A 20,000-nucleotide genomic window follows, 5' to 3' on the forward strand; every position below is an offset into this window, starting at 1 on the left:
TTACCAAGATACATGAGAAAGAACAGCTGTCTTTATTTCTGAATAATTAGAAGGATTCTTTCATCATCGTTGTGTATAATATATTTCTTCTTTCGACGATGCTTTGCGAAATTAGGAAATCATTTGCAAAAATAAAAGGACTAAACACATCTATGTATGTATGTATATATGTATGTATGTATGTATTTATGTATATATGTATGTATATATGTATGCATGTATGTATGTATGTATGTATGTATGCATTATTATTATTATTATTATTATTATTATTATTATTAATTGCTAAGTTACAACCCTAGTTGGAAAAGCAGAATGCTATAACCCCAGGGGCTCCAACAAGGAAATGGGCCAGTTTTGACAGGAAACAAGGAAGAATGATTTAATAACAGTAACACTAAAATAACCATCTCCTATATAAAATATAAAAAACTTTAACAAAACAAGAGGAAAAGAAATAAGTTAGAAATTGTGTGCCCGAGTGTACCCTCAAGCAAGAGAACTCTAACCCAAGACAGTGGAAGACCATGGTACAGAGGCTATGGTACTACCCAAGATTTGAAACATGTATGTATGTATGTATTTTGAATATTTTTTTACAATTATCTATGGAGCTGGATTATAAAATGATAATGTTGATTTTGTAAAGTATCACCCGCGGTTTTATATGTAAACAATGCCTTTAATAAACGGGTATTTTTTTATATAAAATTGGCATAATTTGTTTTCAGTTATGATGCTATATTCAATAACGAACAATTTCCATTGAGGTAATGACCTAATAAGAGTTAACAATTGGTAGGATAATTATCCATAATTAATCTGAATTAGTACGACCCATATATGCTAATGGGTTCAATCTTATTTAATGGCCATTAATGACTGAAAATTAAATCAAACCTCTATTTAGAAATTCATGTTTTTGTTGCAATACTTTTTCATACAACGAAAATCATATAATTTCCTTAGCATAAAATTAAGAAATTCCTATATCTTACGTATGTACCATGGTCTTCCTCTGTCTTGGTTTAGAGTTCTCTTGCTTGAGGGTACAATCGGGCTCACTGTTCTATCTAGTTTCTCTTCCTCTTGTTTTGTTAAAGTTTTTATTGTTTACATAGGAAGTATTTATTTTAATGTTACTATTCTTAAAATATTCTATTTTTCCTTGTTTCCTTTCCTCTCTAGGCTATATTCCCTGTTGGGGCCCCTGGGCTTATAGCATCCTGCTATTCCAACCAGGGTTGTAGCTTAGCATTTGATAATAATGATAATAAATTTCTTTAGCATAATCATCAAGCGAAAATGGAAAATTAATGAAGCCATTTACACGCACGCTTATTAAATGGCCATAGCTCTCAATATATAATTATCTGAAGCTGCTTCTCCAATGATTGACGATTGATTACCTGGCAGAACAATCCGCTAATTGACAGTTATATTGATTATCAGACATATAATTGGTGGCAGCAGACGCAGCGGTGTGGGTCTTGAGGCTCCGGGCGCGAAGACTTATCGGGTGAAACGGGGAAATGATGCTCTGGATAATGTGGTTGTTATTGACTGATTTGCCTTTAGGATGATGTGTTATCATTATCATCATTATTATTATTATTATTATTATTATTATTATTATTACTTGCTAAGCTACAACCCCAGTTGGAAAAGCAAGATGGTATAACCCCAAGTACTTCAACAGGGGAAAAAAAACCCAGTGAGGAAAGGAAATAAGGAAATTAATACTTGTGGCAGTCTGACGTATTTATTGTTAACTATTTATGTGTGTTTAGTTAAACAGAGAATTTTGTCAAAATGTACTTGTGGATTATGGAAGTCTGACATGTATAGGATATATAATACGTTAATTTAAAAATCGACGTTTAACTAATTATGATCGTGGAAGTCTGACGTATATATTGTATATTTGTGTTTAGTTAAAAATAGAATTTTGTTTAAATATGCTTTGTTACTATCCGCATTATGTAATGATGTCGTTTATATAGAATACCCCCCCCCCATGTACCCCAAGTTTTCACTTGAGAAAGTATTGATTAAAAGAGTATTATGATTTAAGTGGCGATGTATTATTCATACGAACAGTTTTGGTGTCGTTTATAAAATCTTAGTGCTTTGAATAAAAGGACTATCCTATGATGTCGTTACTATATACCCTCTGTATGTGCTGTATTTTGTGATATTCACTGCTAATAATCAAGGTAAGTAACTTCTGGGTCAATATCTAAAAGCTTATGGTTACATGTAAAGAGCAAATCCGCTGTTGAGAAATAGGTCTGGTAATTAAAGAAATTACACATCTGATTAGTGAAATTCTGTATGGGTTTTCCATTCCCTAATTGTCAGATAATGAGAGCCAGATTCTCTCTCTCTCTCTCTCTCTCTCTCTCTCTCTCTCTCTCTCTCTCTCTCTCTGGAATTGGAAAGATACAACAACAGTCATTGTTGTAATTTCTGTACATACAAAATAACAAATATGTGAAACAAAGTTACAGCGGATGTAGTTAATTAAAATTAACAATAACGCGGTAAACGAATTCAAGAATAAGTTAGACAAGATCATAAAAACCAATTCGTTCTACCCAAGAGCAAATGGAGTCTCCACGGATGAACTCAAAAGTCTTTGAGACATTCAAAATTCTCTTAACTGTCTCTACAAAATTCAGAATATTGTAACAAGAGACAATGTTTCCTTTCAAATGAAATATCTGAATATAATTTCCCTTTTATGGGGTTGACTCCTACAATGCATGGAGATTCTCAACGGGGTAGTCTAACCCCGTTTAAATAATTGGCTATGCAACTATTTCTTCCATATAAAATATGGTCTTTGTAAAAAAGAACAATGTAAGGTGCAGAGGCGTGTCTGTATTTAATAGTCAATTAAGCAATGCAAATAGAGAGTTGTTTTCATAATGAGATGTCACACGAACCCAATTAGAAAGAGTTATGCTTAGGTCAGCAATGCTGCAGAGTAAGTAGTGCCTACTCATCATGGCGTGCTAACTCACCGGCGCTCACTTGAATATTTGAACTTCCTTGTCCCATTTCATTAATGGTCATGATAGCCACTTGATATGCATTTCTGCCCAATCTCTCGGTAGCTTAATTTAAATACCCGAAAGGCCAACATTGTAGGGGACGTGTTACTGCCTCTTTTATTCATTGATGGTTACCCATCCACGCACGGAACATGAAAATGTTGCTTAATCTAATTCGAATCATGGTTTCTTTTAGGCTTCTTTTTGACATAATGTAACTCGTACAAAAATCTCGTGTTTTGTTAGAATTGTTAAACAGAAGCTCAAACGACTTATAGATATGCATTCAAGACTAGCATGGGTTTGTTAACACATATTTTCACATTCCAATACTGCTGGAAATGAAAATATGTCTTTGAGTAAAACAATTAGCAATAGAGAACAGATCTATTGATTCTTGATATATAGCAATGTTGCCTTTAATAGTTTATTGTAAGCGAGTGCAACCACTTAATTTTTGTAGGTTTTGCAGAAGGAAAGCTGCACGCTCACATACAGTAAAACTAGTAAACAATCTCTAACAAACTAAGATTTTCACAATGACTCTTAAATCAAAATTCAACGCTCGTCACTATTTCAATATTCGACATCACAGTAACCTTTCTCATTGATAACGGATGAGATTTTTTGGTTATTTTTAAGTGGAAAAACTGATGGAGATGTCATCATTATCATCATCTCTTATGCCTACTGACGTAAAGGGCCTCAGTTAGATTTTGCCAGTTGTCTCTATCTTGAGCTTTTAATTAAATACTTCTCAATTCATCATCGCCTTCTTCATTGCTTCATAGTCCTCAGCCGTGTAGGCCTGGGTCTTCGAACTCATCTAGTGCCTTGTGGAGCCCAGTTGAAAGTTTGGTGAACTAGTATCTCTTGGGGAGTGCGAAGAGCATGCCCAAACCATCTCCATCTACCCTCACCATGATCTTATCCACATATGGCACTTGAGTAATCTCTCTTATAGTTTCATTTCTAATCCTGTCCTGCAATTTAACTCTCAATATTCTTCTGAAGGCTTTTCTCTCAAATCTACAAAATCTGTTGGAGATCTACAAAAATATAAATTTTCTTTTCACATCTAAAGAACGAATTCCTCCTTTTGCATTATTCATCATCTCATTAGCTCAATTTGATCTAAAATTGAGCGAGAAATTTGCTTCAGCGTTACAAGCCAACTTCCATTGAATCCAATAAAAGAACTTGGGCAATTTATTGGACAGGAATCCACCTTGCAGATTTTTTTTTCTTTTTTTTTTATGTTAGAAAAGAATCTCGTATCCATGGCGAATTGCCAAAGCTGCCTGACGAACTAAATTCACCTACCAATTCTACCATGGTACTAGCTTCAGCTTGATCGTGGAATGTGGTTGACCCTTAAGTGACCTTAATGCATTTATTATATTTTTTTCGCTCTATTCTATGAAGTCTAATTGTGTTCAACAGTTGACGAGAATATTATGAGAATATATAAACTTATGGCTATTACATTGTAGAAAGTAAATAAGGTAGTTATCACTATAATGTTTCCGTCTCAATTTCTGTATTTCGACACGTTTATAATACTTTATTTTTTCGGCTCTATTCAGTTTAGTCTAATTTTTTTTCTGCATTTGACGGAAATATCCTTAAATTGTCAAAACTTATGAGTTACATTTTAGAAATACTTAATTGAGTTCTCAGTATATGTATCCGTCCTTACATTTCTGTATTTCGACACGTATATAGTACTATAATTTTGTTCTGCATTTAATGATAATATCTTGAGAATATTCAAGGCTATCATACTTGCATTAGTCAAGATCTAAAATTTTTTAAGTTCCTGTAACACGCATGCGCAAGTATCAACTCTTCTGAAAACAACTTGTTTACGATTGTAGAATATCAGTGAGTTCTCACTTTATGCTTCAGTCTGTTAATCTCTGTAATAAGACACGTAGTACTTTATTATCTTTTTTTTTTTTGGGGGGGGGGGGCGCAGGGGGCTCTATTCAGTGAAGTCTAATTTTGTTCTACATTTGACGAAAATATCCAAACTTATGACAGCTACACTTTATAAATACATAATTGAGTTCTCACTATATGTTTCCGTCTGTTAATTTCTGTATTTCGACACGCATGTAGTACTTTAATTTTTTGTTGCCTCTATTTACTTTAGTCTAATTTCGTTCTATATTTGGCGAGAATATCTTGTGAATATCCAAGCTTATGGCAGTTACATTTTACAGTAGAAACACATAGTTGAGTTCTCACTATATGTATCCGTCTCTTAATCTCTGTATCCCGGTACATAATACTTCTACATGTTGTTTCTAAATTCACCCACATACTTCCAGATCTAAACCAACCTGGATACCTGAAAGACGGATTATCCACGGGAGTAAATTTGTTCCCAGTACCGTGAGCTACCGAAAAACACTCAGTCGTAACATTCAAATCAAATCCACTGAGTAATGAAGCCCCTTTCACGGCTACCTGCTTCCCCAGGCAAACCCGGTAAAGCAAATTGCTTAGGGCTTATCAGTGGAGATTAATCTCTCCCGCATCTAAGAACCAGCGATGTATATCACTTACCTGAAGCTCCCTTCCCCAAGATCCTGACACCTACCGCATTTCCCCCGCCTTCCCCCTCCCAACGTTTCATGATAACCGACACATTTATCATCCCCCTTCTGTCTCCCCTTCCCCTAAATCCCTTGCCCCTGTGACTTACCTCCAACGAAGAGTAACTAGGAAACTGTCAGTCTTTTGTGTTGGGGTATTAAGCTTGTCTCTCCTTCTTACGTCTTATCTGCTTTATCGGTATTCACAATAAGCGATGCATAATCATTCTTATCGGTGTTTATGGTCGTGGGAAGTGATCTGCCTCCATATGCCATCCGATAAGAGAGTGGGAGGTTGAGTAGCCCACAGAGAGAGAGAGAGAGAGAGAGAGAGAGAGAGAGAGAGAGAGAGAGGGGAATCTTATGTTAGATTACCTAACAATTCTTTTTCACTCAAGAGCTTAACTACTGCACTGTAAGTATTGTTGCTACTTTCCACTTGGTAATTGTAAAAGAGACACTTCAGGGATGGTAAACAGCTCTTCTAGGACACTCCAAAATGAAACCATTGTTCTCCTGACTTGGGTAGTGCCATAGCCTCTGTTACCAGGTTTCCACTGTCTTGGGTTTGAGTTCTCTTGCTTGAGGGTATACTCAGACACACTATTCTGTCTGTTTCCTTATTTCCTTTCCCCACTGGACTATGTCACTCCAATATCCGACTATCTGATGTAATGGTTTCCCTTAACTACGTGAGGAAATTTAAAAGTTAGAAAGGCATTGTAGGTAATACATAATGTGAGTTTAGGAGTTTGTATAATACACACACATGCATGTGTTTATTTATGTATGTTATATAACTACTTTTATATATATATATATATATATATATATATATATATATATATATGTATATATATATATTTATATATTTATACACACACACACACACACATATATATATATATATATATATATATATATATATATATATATTAGTAGACATAAATACTGGATATATATATATGCCTGATATGAGTTTCTATAAATTTTCCATGCATTTATACTGTTTATTCTTCAGTACACTTCCGAGGTTAACCTTACTCTTGTGACGCAGTTCGCCATTACAAGCTTGTTTGGTAATTGACAGAACTGTGAATCTGTGACTTGGGCGAAAACTATGATGGTTTACTTAGGGAAACCTATCCTCCATAAAGTTATAGTTACTAGGTGAAGTGGAAGTGTTTTTCATAACTCTTTTAACATTTGGATTTATTTGGCAGGGATATTTAGAGACTACTAACCTGGCAAGTGGACTGGCAACATAATGGTGGTAAGATTCTTCAAGTTTTTTTTTTCAGTAATTTATTCGTATATCTTGACTAAACCCGCTTAGCTTGTATTGTATTTGTTAACTTAGTTTTGTTACTGAAGCAATTCCATCTTGGTGTACGTTTCACATAGGTTTACTGGACATCGACCATATTTTTCCAATTTTATTTTGTTAATATCAAGTGATAAGGATGTTTTAATCTTTTAGTAATCAACTTTAATTTTCGGAATGAGAAATTTACACAGTTCTTTGAATATATTTTCTTCTTTTTTTTCTCGTGATATATTTCTTAGAATATATTTTCTTTTTTTTCTCTTGATATATTTCGTTTTATGTTGAGCCAAATAGCTCTTTCTTTATTTATGCAAACAAAATTCCAATTTGAGTAGTGAGAATGTTTTTACCCTTTAAGTCATTGTTCCTACACTTTCTAAACAATATATTTAGAGGTAGAATTTTCCTATTATAATGATTTATAATGATATATCTAGAAGTGATATTTGACTATTATAATGATTTTCAATTGTTTCTGATTAAAGCAAACTAATCTTGAATTGAAATGCTACTTCCCGGAGCGGTGCAATACTATTAAGTAAACTGGGTGAAGGAGAATCTCTTTCACGTAATTGTTCTCCGAAATAAACCGATTAATATACATCTGTTAACCGTAATTAGATAGATAAATAGAGATGCATATATAGATATATAGAATGAAGCAATATAGATAGATAGATAGAGAAAGGCTTATATATATATATATATATATATATATATATATATATATATATATATATATATATATATATATATGTATATACTGTATATATATACATATATATGTATATATACATGTATATATATATGTATATACATGTATATATATATGTATATATATATGTATATATATATGTATATATATATGTATATATATATGTATATATATATATATATATATATATATATATATATATATATAATAGGTAATGTCTTTGCTGCGTCCAAAATTTGAAGATAATATCTCTTCGGACAGACTGCCCTGCAGATAGTTTTCAAGATAACAGAAGAATTTTGGACGCCGCAAAGATATTGTTTATTCATTATAATCTTAGAGTAACATGCCCAAGTACAGTGTAATATATATATATATATATATATATATATATATATATATATACAATTTGGTATACATCCATTTATATATACATATAGACTGTATATGTGTTATCCATATAGATTTATATATTCTTGTATATATTATGGATATACATATCTATATATGTGTATAGATATATGTGCATAGATATATGTGCACACACACACACACACACATATATATATGTATATATATATATATATATATTTATATATATATACATATATATATACACACACTTTGTCTTTTATGGGCATTCACATGACTCGCTCACTCTGAAAGCAGATAGCCTCATGAGATTTCATATTTACCGCATAATATATTCCCCAATGATATCTCAGCACTTTGCAATGAATACCTGTGGCCGCAACTCAATGCCATATTTAGTCCACGCAAAGAATCCCTCATGCATGAGCTGAGCACGACCACTTTTAGACAATGGGGGTCGGAATTTCTCTCTAGGAAGAGATTACAGGTTCTCAGGGCGATGTTGTCCATCAATCATTCAATCAAAAGGGTCTTGAAAGAGGGATAGATAAATATATAGATAGAATGGCAGTGAGTTTGCCCTTTTTTTAGTAGTGTGGTATTACTGGTGTAAGGCTTACTTGCAGGCAGAAATGTAAGACTTCGAAAATATATATTAAATGGATTTAGAAGTTTCAAAGGAAATCTGAGACCGAATCAGTGTTTTGAGATAAGAGAAACAAATACAAGGGATGAACTTTGTTATAGAGTAACTGTTAAATTACTACGCTAAGTTTTTCCTTCAAGCAAAAAAGGAAGAGATAATAGAACAATTTGAATGTTCTAAAAAGGGTTAGAAAATTCTGGGCACTGTTGCCATGCAGTTGTTATCACCCTCATCACAGATTATGGCAGAATCTGTATAATGAGCAAAGTTTTAATGCTATAGTTTTTTTCGGTGGCGCCTCGTGGATGGAACTGTTAAGACAGTTGTAGGGGATATTTTCTTTTGTTGTTTTTCTAACACCGTGTAAACATTTGTTTTGATAATGGGCAACTACGTTTATTTGTGATTTTATTACTTCTAAGCAATGCTTTAGATATATTTTCTCGCTATGAAGCTGTTTTCTAAATGACTGATAATATGAAACTGTTTTCTAAATAACTGATAACTTAGGTTGTATAGAATACTTTTCTTAAAACTGCTTTCATAATACTCTGGTAAATTTTATCCTCCATAACTTTTATTTACGTGGACATTAGTTTCCTTAGAGGTACTTTACACTTAATGACCGTTTTTTTCTAAGTTTGGTTTTCTGATTTGCTGCTATTCAGAATAAATAATTATTTTTCTAAAGTAATTTTTATTTTTCATAGCTATACAAATTTTGGTCTTTTGTATAGAGAAGTATCCCTTCTATGATACTAGTCGCAGATGTCCCATTTACCATAGTAGACAATTTCAGAGGACTGAACCAGGTACCCAGAGATCTCTGATTGTACCTTGCAAAAAGGCTTTCGATTGCTATTTAAAGGATTCGGGTTCGTATAGTTAGGAAAAATACAAATTACTTTTAATTATTTTTTTTTATTTTACCGTGAAAGTGACTAGACCAAAGTCTGATTGTGCCTTAATGCTTGTTTCGTTATAAGTCTTTCGCTTCCATTTAAATCTTAATCATACCGGGTGTAATTAAAGACCTTGCGAAAACTCTTTATTCTGTCATAGTATCACAAGTGCCTGAGGGTTTAATGCCTCACTTTTTTTTTATATTATCATTCTTCTTCGTACAACGCCAGCTTCCAAGAAGCCTGTGTCCATAATCTCAAAATATGGGTATTTCTTCATAGCAAGTCTATTGTAGTGTCTATCATCATAAAGGAATTTTCTTTCTCGAAAAAACTCTGAGAAATTCTTATAGTTTATTTGTTGAAAGGCCACTGAAGTTTATTTTTCGCTTGTAGCATTGTTTTAAGGGAAGACTTTATTTTTGAGTTTGTGTGATGCATGTATGTAAGTGAGGCGTATACTTCTCGCATTTCCCACTTCTAGAATCACTAGATCAATTTGAACCAAACAGGGTTGTGAGTTATTACAATCTTTACCATGACATTGAAGTTCTTTATCAATTTGCCAAATAGATATATTTCAAATAACAATCAGCCAAAAATATCCGTTTTCAACTTGGTTATCAATAGTCATTTATTTATATTTAACAACAAGGCTTTTTATTCTCTAATGTTGTGGTGTCCTTTATTATTTCTCAGGGTTTGCTTAGGGTCATAAGAATTTTTCAAAATTTCCCTTACTTTATTGTGTTTTTTTTTTTTTTTTTTTTTTTTTTTTTTTTTTTTTTTTTTTGGTCCTATCACACATGGAAACCCTGTGCCCTACAAGACTTACAGGATCTGTTTTTCTTAGGCATTTAGAGTATCACACAGCGTATTTCTCTTTAATTGACAAAGCCACATTACAAAAGCCCTTTAGAAAACAAGAAAGTCTTCAGCTTCTTCTTGGAACACTTGATATCTTTAGTCTTTCGGATGTCTAGTGGAAGCTGTTTATATAATATTGAGACCGTATATTTGTATAGGTACATCTTGGCTCCGATGACTTTAATCCATCTGTAACTATTTTTGTATTGACACGATTTGTTGGATGCGCGATGTTTAGTGATTCTCATTGATATTTTGGACGTTCGACTCTGATAACTTAATAAGTAGTGTCATATACCTGAGAACTATTTCATCAATCGACTTAAGTCGTGATAAGGAAATTAAAAAATCCTTTGAAAAGAAAAATAATTACATTTGTGCAGTCGATTTCTTACATTCATCACTTTGAAAAAAAAAAAAGCGGAATCAAATTAAAGTCAGCTTATCTATCTCTTCCTAATATGTAATCACGAATGATATTCGTTCATTATACCATCATCAATCAATGAGCAAAAAAAAAAGAAAAAGAAAAAAAAAGAAGTCGAATGTATTAAGTCTCTAAAGGTGTTTTGGTATTGCTATAGCTACGTAAGACTCATTCATCAATTTTTTTTTATCCATTATGACAGGTCTTTAATGGTGTTATGTGCCGACGTCTATGGGTTTCCTTATTACCTATTCCCATCAGTTATTAATCTCTCTTGGCAACATAATTTATTTTTGACATCTATTTGTAAAACTGTATTTTCTTTCGGGGCAAAATCTTGGCATTAAATAAATTTTCTACAGTTATCTTATTAGTAATGATTTCCCAGAAGTGGGTTCAAAGAGTTGTCGTAGAATAGTTTTAATGGTTTGTAGGAAACATTTAGCTTTAACTGAATCATTATAGTTCTTTTAAAAACCTTTATTGAGTGTTTCTCTGGCCGAAGCAATTCTGCTTTTCTTGACTCTTTAGATAATATTTTTAAGAACCCTTCGGTGATCATCAGACCTGGGCAAGGAAAAGTACCCTAAATTGCCGTCCTATTAGTGTCTCTTCTATACGTGATTTAAACTTGAAATCATATTTATCATAAGTCAACTCTGGAATGTTCACCCAGAATATTTCTAAAATGAAACGCTTGCTTAAAAACTTTAATAAAACCTCCCTTAAAGATCTTATCTTGAGTAAATCTCTTGAATGTGAATCGAATATCCAGGTCCCTATCAATTTAAAATAGATGTTCTTAAGAAAATGACATTATGATAGATTTTGTATCCGTCCTTGTGATCTTCAGAGTTTAACTGTGTTTGACATATTTGACGAAATAGATTAGGGGATCAAAAGTCCTAGAATCCTGGAATAGACAGCCATTCACCATTCGAACATTCAATTGATATAATCTGAAATCTCTTTGGGGTTCGTTGGATTAAGCTATGTATAGCAGGACTATTTCTTGTTAAGAATATTGCAACAGGAAATGTTGTTTCTTCTTTGTAAATTACTCGATTGTATTGCGGGTAAAGATACCTACTGTATTTAATGAGCTATTACCAAAGAAAGCATGACTGGTTTGCAACATTCCTCTGTTATTATAATAAAGAAACACTATTAAATTTACATTGACATTAGTTCCATTATTAATACTACTACTGCTACTACCACCAGCACTACTTCCATTCTCTCTCTCTCTCTCTCTCTCTCTCTCTCTCTCTCTCTCTCTCTCTCTCTCTCTCTCGGAAGATTTTTTATCATTGCAGTTTTTTCATTACTTTTCCTCGATATTTTGCTGAGAAATTGACCACTGGATAAAATGCCGATAACGTTTATGTAACAGCCTTTTATATCTAGTTACTGAGACGAAAATTGTCCAGATTTGTTTTAATCACAGAAAAAAGTTAACTGTGGCCAAGTCTGTAAAAAGAATTTTACATATAAAAAAGAATGTCATCTTTGCTGATAGAGAATTCCATTATTTGATTGGCCTATTCATAGATACTTTCACAACTAAATAGATGGTATAACATTTGCTAAGATATGTTTATTCCTATTTAATAAAACCTTGATTTTTTTAGGGGACATATGTACGTAAAAATATAAAGAAAAATTCTTAGATATAAAATTTCATAAACTTCACCATTGTATAAAAAGTTGGTATTAGAATAATATGGCCTTCAACTATGCACAATTCACAGGCTTAATTTAATAATTTACTAGTATTTGAAGGGATACACATTGGAAGAGTTTTGAAAGAAGTAACCAGAAAGGTGAAAGATTGAATACACAGTTTGAGAAAGAGAGAATTCATCTGGTAGCATGTGAAAGTGGACAAAATAAGACTCGATTTGAAAGTTTTGGTTAGGAAGGAAGACAAGAAAATTATTATGGATTGTAAGGTTATTCAAAATGATTATACAGTAGCCCAGCATAAATTAGGGATGGCAGATTTTAGGCTGAAAGCGATTAGGAAAATAAAGCCCTAGCCAGGGAAACTGAAAGGGGAAAAGGCAACAGAGTTCGGAAATAAAGTGGAAAGAGCCAGAGATAAGAGATATGTAAATGGAATGTCAGAATCATCGGAAGAGATACGGGATGTTATGAGAGATTGTGGTGTCAGTAGCAGCATAGGTGTGGGGGAAGACTAATTGGTAAAGAGCATCAGGTAAACAAACATGGTAGTGGAATCAAGAGGTTCAAACAGCTGTGAAGGAAAAGAGTAGTCAGAAAAAGGTGGGAATTTTGGGGCTACGGTACTAAGTCAAGATGTACAGTATATGCCGGGCAATCTGAACGAATGAAGGTGGTAAGAATGTAATGTAATATAATGTAAAAGATAAGGCTTGGGAAGTTCGCCTGAGATACAATATCCCTGTAATAAAATGGGAGGAGTTAAAACAAATTAAGAGAACTAAGAACATGCAAGTGAAGGCGAGGAGTAGGGGGCGTTATCTGATCAGATGGATTGATGTGGTATGGAGGGATACAGGTGGGGTGAGACAGAGATATGATGCAATGAATAGAAATAGATAGAGAAAGTTTACTCGCGGCCGACCCTGATAGACAGTGGGACTAATAAGGTCGAAAGAAGAAGAATTTACCTTATCTACATGTTTATGTGAAGTTTGACCTCGCTCGTCTAACAAAACATAACCTGCTCCTTGAACACTTATTGTTTCCTCATGTACACATTCCTTCTTTTATTGCATCCCAATCTTCTGCAGTATCTAGAAAGAGAAGATAAATCCAGAGAATAAAAACATCAATCGAACTTTATTTTTACATTTTTATAGTGTTGGCTACGATATTTAATCCAATCCATTGATAATAGAAAACTGAATCGAACAGAACCGGTACCTCGGGAAATGAAGGACTAAACTACTACCTTCTCTCTCTCTCTCTCTCTCTCTCTCTCTCTCTCTCTCTCTCTCTCTCTCTCTCTCTCTCTCTCTCTCTCTTTTTTTTTTTCTTATGGCATAAAAACTTGTAAAGAACCCGTCCTGCTGTTAGTAATATTACAACAAGAATGAGAATTGATATCGGGTATACCACCGTATTTCATTTTATTGTGAAGGGATGTGTCACTTTCATTTATCTATGCTGAACAGTATTGACCTTTGTATTTTATTCGTTTAACAATAAATAATTCAGTACCTTCGCGATTTGCCTCTGGTATCTTATGCTGAAGAGTCCACAAACACTTTTTTTTTCAGTTTCATATATCGTGAATACCTGACACCATTGATTAAGCCAGTCAGTGATATCAGCACTATATTTATATTTATGAAGACTCTCCTCCTTGTTTCGACTGCATAACCATTGGTGGTTTATCTCGGGGTGTCAATATAGAGCCATAAGCCCCGCTTGCCATCTGTCGGCTAAAGATTCTTATTTACGGGAGGCGAGGCTACCCACCCCCCGCACCGCTAGAGGGCAGCAGGAGGCGTTTCTCCTACCACCAGGCAGTACAACGTCGGGGGATATCAAAGAGACCTTGCAATTTTTTGCTTCTTTCAGATATAGGTCTAAAAAGTCTGGTTAATTTCTTCCTACGGTCTTAGATAGGTTATCATTGATTAATTAAGTCTCATTATGTCATTAGCGTAAGTCTAATAATGTAGCTATGATAATCAGTTCTAACCGCTTCCCCTTTGTTTATAGTATGTGTGATGAGTTACCGTCATTATGCTAGACCTCGACATCGTACTTAGATGGAATATTACTTTCGTAGACTGGTATAAAATTGGTGGAAAACAGGTCCTTAACTTTTCTGTGACATTTAGGGTTTAATTATCTCTATTTGTAAGAGTTTGGTAGTTTTTTCTAGGAATGTAGCCTATACAGGGCTCTACAAAATGTCTTATATATATATATATATATATATATATATATATATATATATATATATATGTATATATGTATATATGTATATATATATAAATATATATATATATATATATATATATATATATATATATATATATATATATATAAATAGGTGCATTGTTGGAATATCACTATTGGAAAGAGGAAAGTGTCAAGATATTAGAGGGTGTGGTGTATGTAATGTAAGAGCTTGTCTGAGATACTATGGCCATGTGTATATGTTTATATAGGTATGTGAGCTCTACTTATGTATAGATAATTCTCCTTTTATATAAATATATATATATATATATATATATATATATATATATATATATATATACATACACACACACACACACACACATATATATATATATATATATATATATATATATATATATATAAAACGGGATTTTCTTTGGTCTTCCTTTTCTTCAAAGGCTATTCTTTCTTGAGGCTTATTGGCTTGCAGCATTTTATTTTATCCAAGTAGGGTTTCAGCATAGCTATTGTACAGTACACAAAATTGAAGACATATTGACATTCTCATGTTACTAAAATCTCGACATTAAGAGAATGTTACATAATTCAAATCTTTAAGGATTCTTATGGCCTATTGGTGATCGCCAGACTGATGTTAGTCCCGCTCTAACTCGCTAGTTCCTTTAGTGTCTGCAACCTCACCATCCTTTGACCTACGGATGGGGGAGGGGTGTTTGGGGGAACCTATAGCTCTACCTGCTTAGTCATCAGCAGCCATTGCCTGTCTCTCCCTGGTCCCAGCTTGGATGGAGAGGGACATTGGGCGCTGATCATAATTGTATATGGTCAGTCTCCAGGGCATTGTCCTGCTTGCTAGGGCAGTGTCACTGTCCCTTGCCGCTGCCGTTCACGAGTTGCCTTTAAACCTTTCTTTCGTTAAGAAAATCGGGTAAACTTTATTTCAAGCACTGATTATAAAGGCAAGATATCAATGGAAAAGGAAACTTCTCTTAAAAAGAATTCCATGAAACTACATTTATGTCAATTCAATACGATCTTTACATTTCGAAAAGCTAACGAGAGACTTTGAAAAATGTGTAACATTTTGGGATAATTGAAGAGAAATGCTCAGTCAGTTTTCCTAACTGGCTATTTATATCTAGAGTTTGTGTGCCTCGCATATGAATGCGTAGCATGACGTCAGTGTAAAGTTTATTTACTGCTAAAGTATTAAGTGAATTACGAAAGTTTTGCTCGGCATAATAAATATTTGCAATTACAAGGAGAGAACATGAAAAGTCGCCAGGTCACGTTGCTTCATAAATACTTTGTAAACATATTAAAATAGGAAGTCATACAAGGGTATAAACTAACCAGATTATTATGTATATGTGCCACCTTGAGCTACAGCAAATTTTCTGGAAGTATATATGCAAAAAAAAAAAAAAAAAAATAAATAAATAAAAAAAAATAAAAATAAGTTGACTTCACTAGATGTAATACCTAATGTATTTACATTTGAGAAATAATGACTTATCTCTTATTTATGTATTTCCTTTTTCATAGCTCAACTACATGTCATTACTTCTGCTTATTATTTTTTATTAAATGTGACTGTCACCCGAATATTCTCCAATAAGATGTGTCTAAATTTTCGTGGTATTATTTTTTGACATCATCATTAACATCATATCATTATATTCTTCTTCTTCTTGTTCTTCTTCTTGATTGATTAACACTCGTCACCTTGGAATTGTTTCATAAAATCTTATAAACGATCTAAAAGCCTCTGCTAAAAGATGAAACAAAATTTCCAAATAAGCATTGCCTGCATATGCATCTTCAAAATTTGAAATGTCAACTTAAACATGTCTTCTTTTCCTCTTATCTCTTCTTTATATATTGTTGTTGAAATAGAATACAGTAGCCTACCTCTTGACTTCACCTGAGTCAGACGCTGTAAGCCTAAGCGAGATTTGGCAACATTATCATTATGCTGTGTTCTTTAGATTAAAGTCTACTTAAGAAACATAATGTCTGTTAAGAGATTTCGAGTTTGCTAGAATTCTGCTAATTGGCACTAAGTTAAATAAAGTTAATAGATATGTCTGAAATTTCTGGAAGGTAAAGATATCGATTTCACGACCCCACCCCCCAAAAAAAATAGTGTGAACAATTTTTGTGACAATTTTTGCATAATTTGGAAAGGCGAATTTTGCTCCGGATTCAAGTCTTATTTAAAAAAAAAAAAAAAAATGCCTCAAAGATTGAAAATTGCTATTTTTCAAACATGTGACATTTATTTATTTAAAAAAAAAACGTGGTATGGTCTTTTTCCAAAACTTAATCAGTTTCTTATTCGTAGAAAATTGCTATTTTACGTACATGTGACGAATGTATTTATTTAGAAAAAACGTGGTTTGACCTTTTTTTCCAAGATAATCAGTTTCTCATTTCTTCACGTATTAAAAGATTTGCTCGGAAAGCAAAATTTTGCTTCTCATGCTGGTTTTTTTTATATTCTTAAAGCTCAAAAGTTTTTTTAATTCTTAAAGTTAAAAAAATTAATTTGCTCTTAGGAATTTTTTAGAATCCTAAAAAAGCTAAGTTTTTGAAATTTTCCTGTTTTTCCTGTAAACGTCAATTTGCTAGGAAGACAAAGCTTAATTTTTTATTTTAATACAAAAATAATTTTTTTCGTATATTAGAAACTTGTTCCCTGACCATATCCTCAAAGAATTATTTTGTCTTAAAGATCTTAAAAAGTAAATATACTTTAAACCCCAAATATTTTATAAAATTTGCAAGTTTTGTTAAACGTTTGTTAGTCAGATTTAAAATTTTTCTTGACAGATCTGAGGATTGATCATTTGTTTTTAAGTCTTGCGTTTTGAAAGTAAGAATTTTCTCCCGGAAGCCTCTAGAAAGTAAAATTATCTTACCGATTCACAGAAATACCCAGATTCCATATCATCCATATCATACTCGTATATAATCGATACCTTTAATAAACTGTCTATTAATGACTTATATTAGAGCCTAGATGTAATGCAGAAAAAAAAGTAAAATGTTTAACAGGTTTCAGCTGTATGTTTATTCCAAGCCAACTGTTGACAGTAATTTTAGTCTTCTGTAAGCGTTTAAACGTTATAGATGCAGTTTGAGTATAGATCTGACAGTGATTTTATTATTGTGGAAGAGTTTTCAACTACTTCATTACTATATTTCTTAACTAAGTAAGACTTGACTATTATCACCGTATATTTGAACAATTGCCCTACTTGGAATCTCTTGAAAGTAATGGAAGTATTTAATTTTCACATTGCTCATAGGTGCATATGAGAAACAAAGATTTTCTGACACTATGATTTGTTCCATCAATAAAGCATATGAATCCACAACACATAAATGATCCATCTAATAAACAAATATACATATATACACTTACCCCTCAGTTATCAAAACAAAACTGTTTCATAAAACCACAACGCAACTGATTCTCTGATAAATATACTGATACGTTTCTGTTTATAATATCAATTTATTTTCATATGGATCTATAAATATCCTTTGATTTCTGTGACCAACTCATTTCATTCACAGTGAGCCCCTTTAGAAAGTACTCCATCGCCTTTCTGCAATATTTTAGAAACCTCATGCAACGCGCTCTCGCTAGAAGCAATATCATGTAATGTGATCTGGGCGTCACTTCATGAACAGAAATAGATGAATATATCTGGCAGCAGTTCATTCATTTCTAAAGGAATTAAGATTGACTCGATTTTATTCCATTCTACTATAGTAGATGAAATTAAATTTTTCTTTTAATATCTTCTTTGGTGAAGTAAATAGTAAGAAATTTATCTTTTAAATTTTTTTTGTTTTGTTTTCTAAAGTAAATAAAATAGTTTTTATTTCAAAATCATCTTTGCTAAACTTAGTAAAATGGAGTTTTTCTTTTAAAATCTTTGGTTAAAGTAATTAAAATGAAGATTTTCCTATAAAATCTTTGCTAAAGTAAATAAAATTAAGGTTTTTTTTTTTAAATCTTCTTTCCTAAAGTAAATAAAATGAAGTTTTTATTTAAAAATTATTTTTGCTAAAGTAAATAAAATTTATTTCTTTTAAAATCTTTGCGAAGGTAAATAAAAGGAAGTTTTTCTTTGAAAATCTTTGCTAAAGTAGATAAAAATTAAGTTTTTCTTTTAAAATCTTTTTAGTAAAGGGAATAAAATTAATTTTTTCCTTTAAAATCATTGCTAATGTAAAAGAAAATGAAGGGTTTCTTTTAAATCTTCTTTGCTAAAGAAAATAAAAAAGTTTTCTTTTAAAATCTTCAGTATGTATGTATGTATGTATGTATGTATGTTCCCTTCATGCACCACTGCTGCTCTTATCGAAAAGTGCTGCACAATAGAGTAGTAGAGAATAAACCTAACATTTGAAAAAAAAAAAAATGTGCGCTGTCAACCAACAAGCGGTTTACTATAAAGACCTTACATATTCAAACTGTTATATACTTCACCTTTAACTCTTCAAACAGTCAAAGTTATCCCACTACGCTATCTCTGCCTTTACATAACGTAGCCGAATGTCTTATTTCTCTATTCTCTTTACTACTAAGTCAATTGGAGATTTCCTATTTACTAGTTCATTTGTTTGACAAGTTCCGATGGAAATATTATTATCGAATATTCGCTATAGAGTACATCTGACACTAAATAACTTCAGGTGTAACTTCCTTCACTTAGAGACGCATACAAATATAGCCAGCTAATTGCTATGCAAAGTGATCCACAGCAAATTTAACTGCGGGTAACCTCCAACTATGGACGAGCAATCTAAATGCTATTGTTACATTTGATAAGAAATTTTAATGAAGATCGAGGATAATGGCATTCTCTCTCTCTCTCTCTCTCTCTCTCTCTCTCTCTCTCTCTCTCTCTCTCTCTCTCTCTCTCTCTCTCTCTTTGCAATTTCATGGGGCTAATCATTTTGCCTCGGTTAAGACAACGCTAGCCAGCATTCTGACCAAAGACAATAAAAATCTGGTTCCAACTTGGAAAAATAATTGTATTTCATTTAATCTATAGAAGTTTATATATATATATATATATATATATATATATATATATATATATGTGTGTGTGTGTGTGTGTGTGTATACTGTATACATTATATGTAT

At 32.5% G+C, this 20,000-nt stretch overlaps 1 protein-coding gene across 1 annotated transcript in view; it reads left to right on the forward strand.

Annotated features, from left to right (window-relative positions):
• Window positions 1-6,845: 6,845 nt before the first annotated feature.
• LOC137639910 (gamma-glutamyl hydrolase-like) overlaps window positions 6,846-20,000 on the forward strand; it is a 601,254-nt gene continuing 588,099 nt past the window's right edge. Inside the window, exon 1 of the mRNA XM_068372192.1 lies at window positions 6,846-6,926. The gene's annotated coding sequence lies outside the window, so the exon portion shown is untranslated. The remainder of the gene's footprint in view (window positions 6,927-20,000) is intronic.

Source organism: Palaemon carinicauda, chromosome 4 (assembly GCF_036898095.1).
Source record: "Palaemon carinicauda isolate YSFRI2023 chromosome 4, ASM3689809v2, whole genome shotgun sequence".
NCBI lineage: Eukaryota > Metazoa > Arthropoda > Malacostraca > Decapoda > Palaemonidae > Palaemon > Palaemon carinicauda.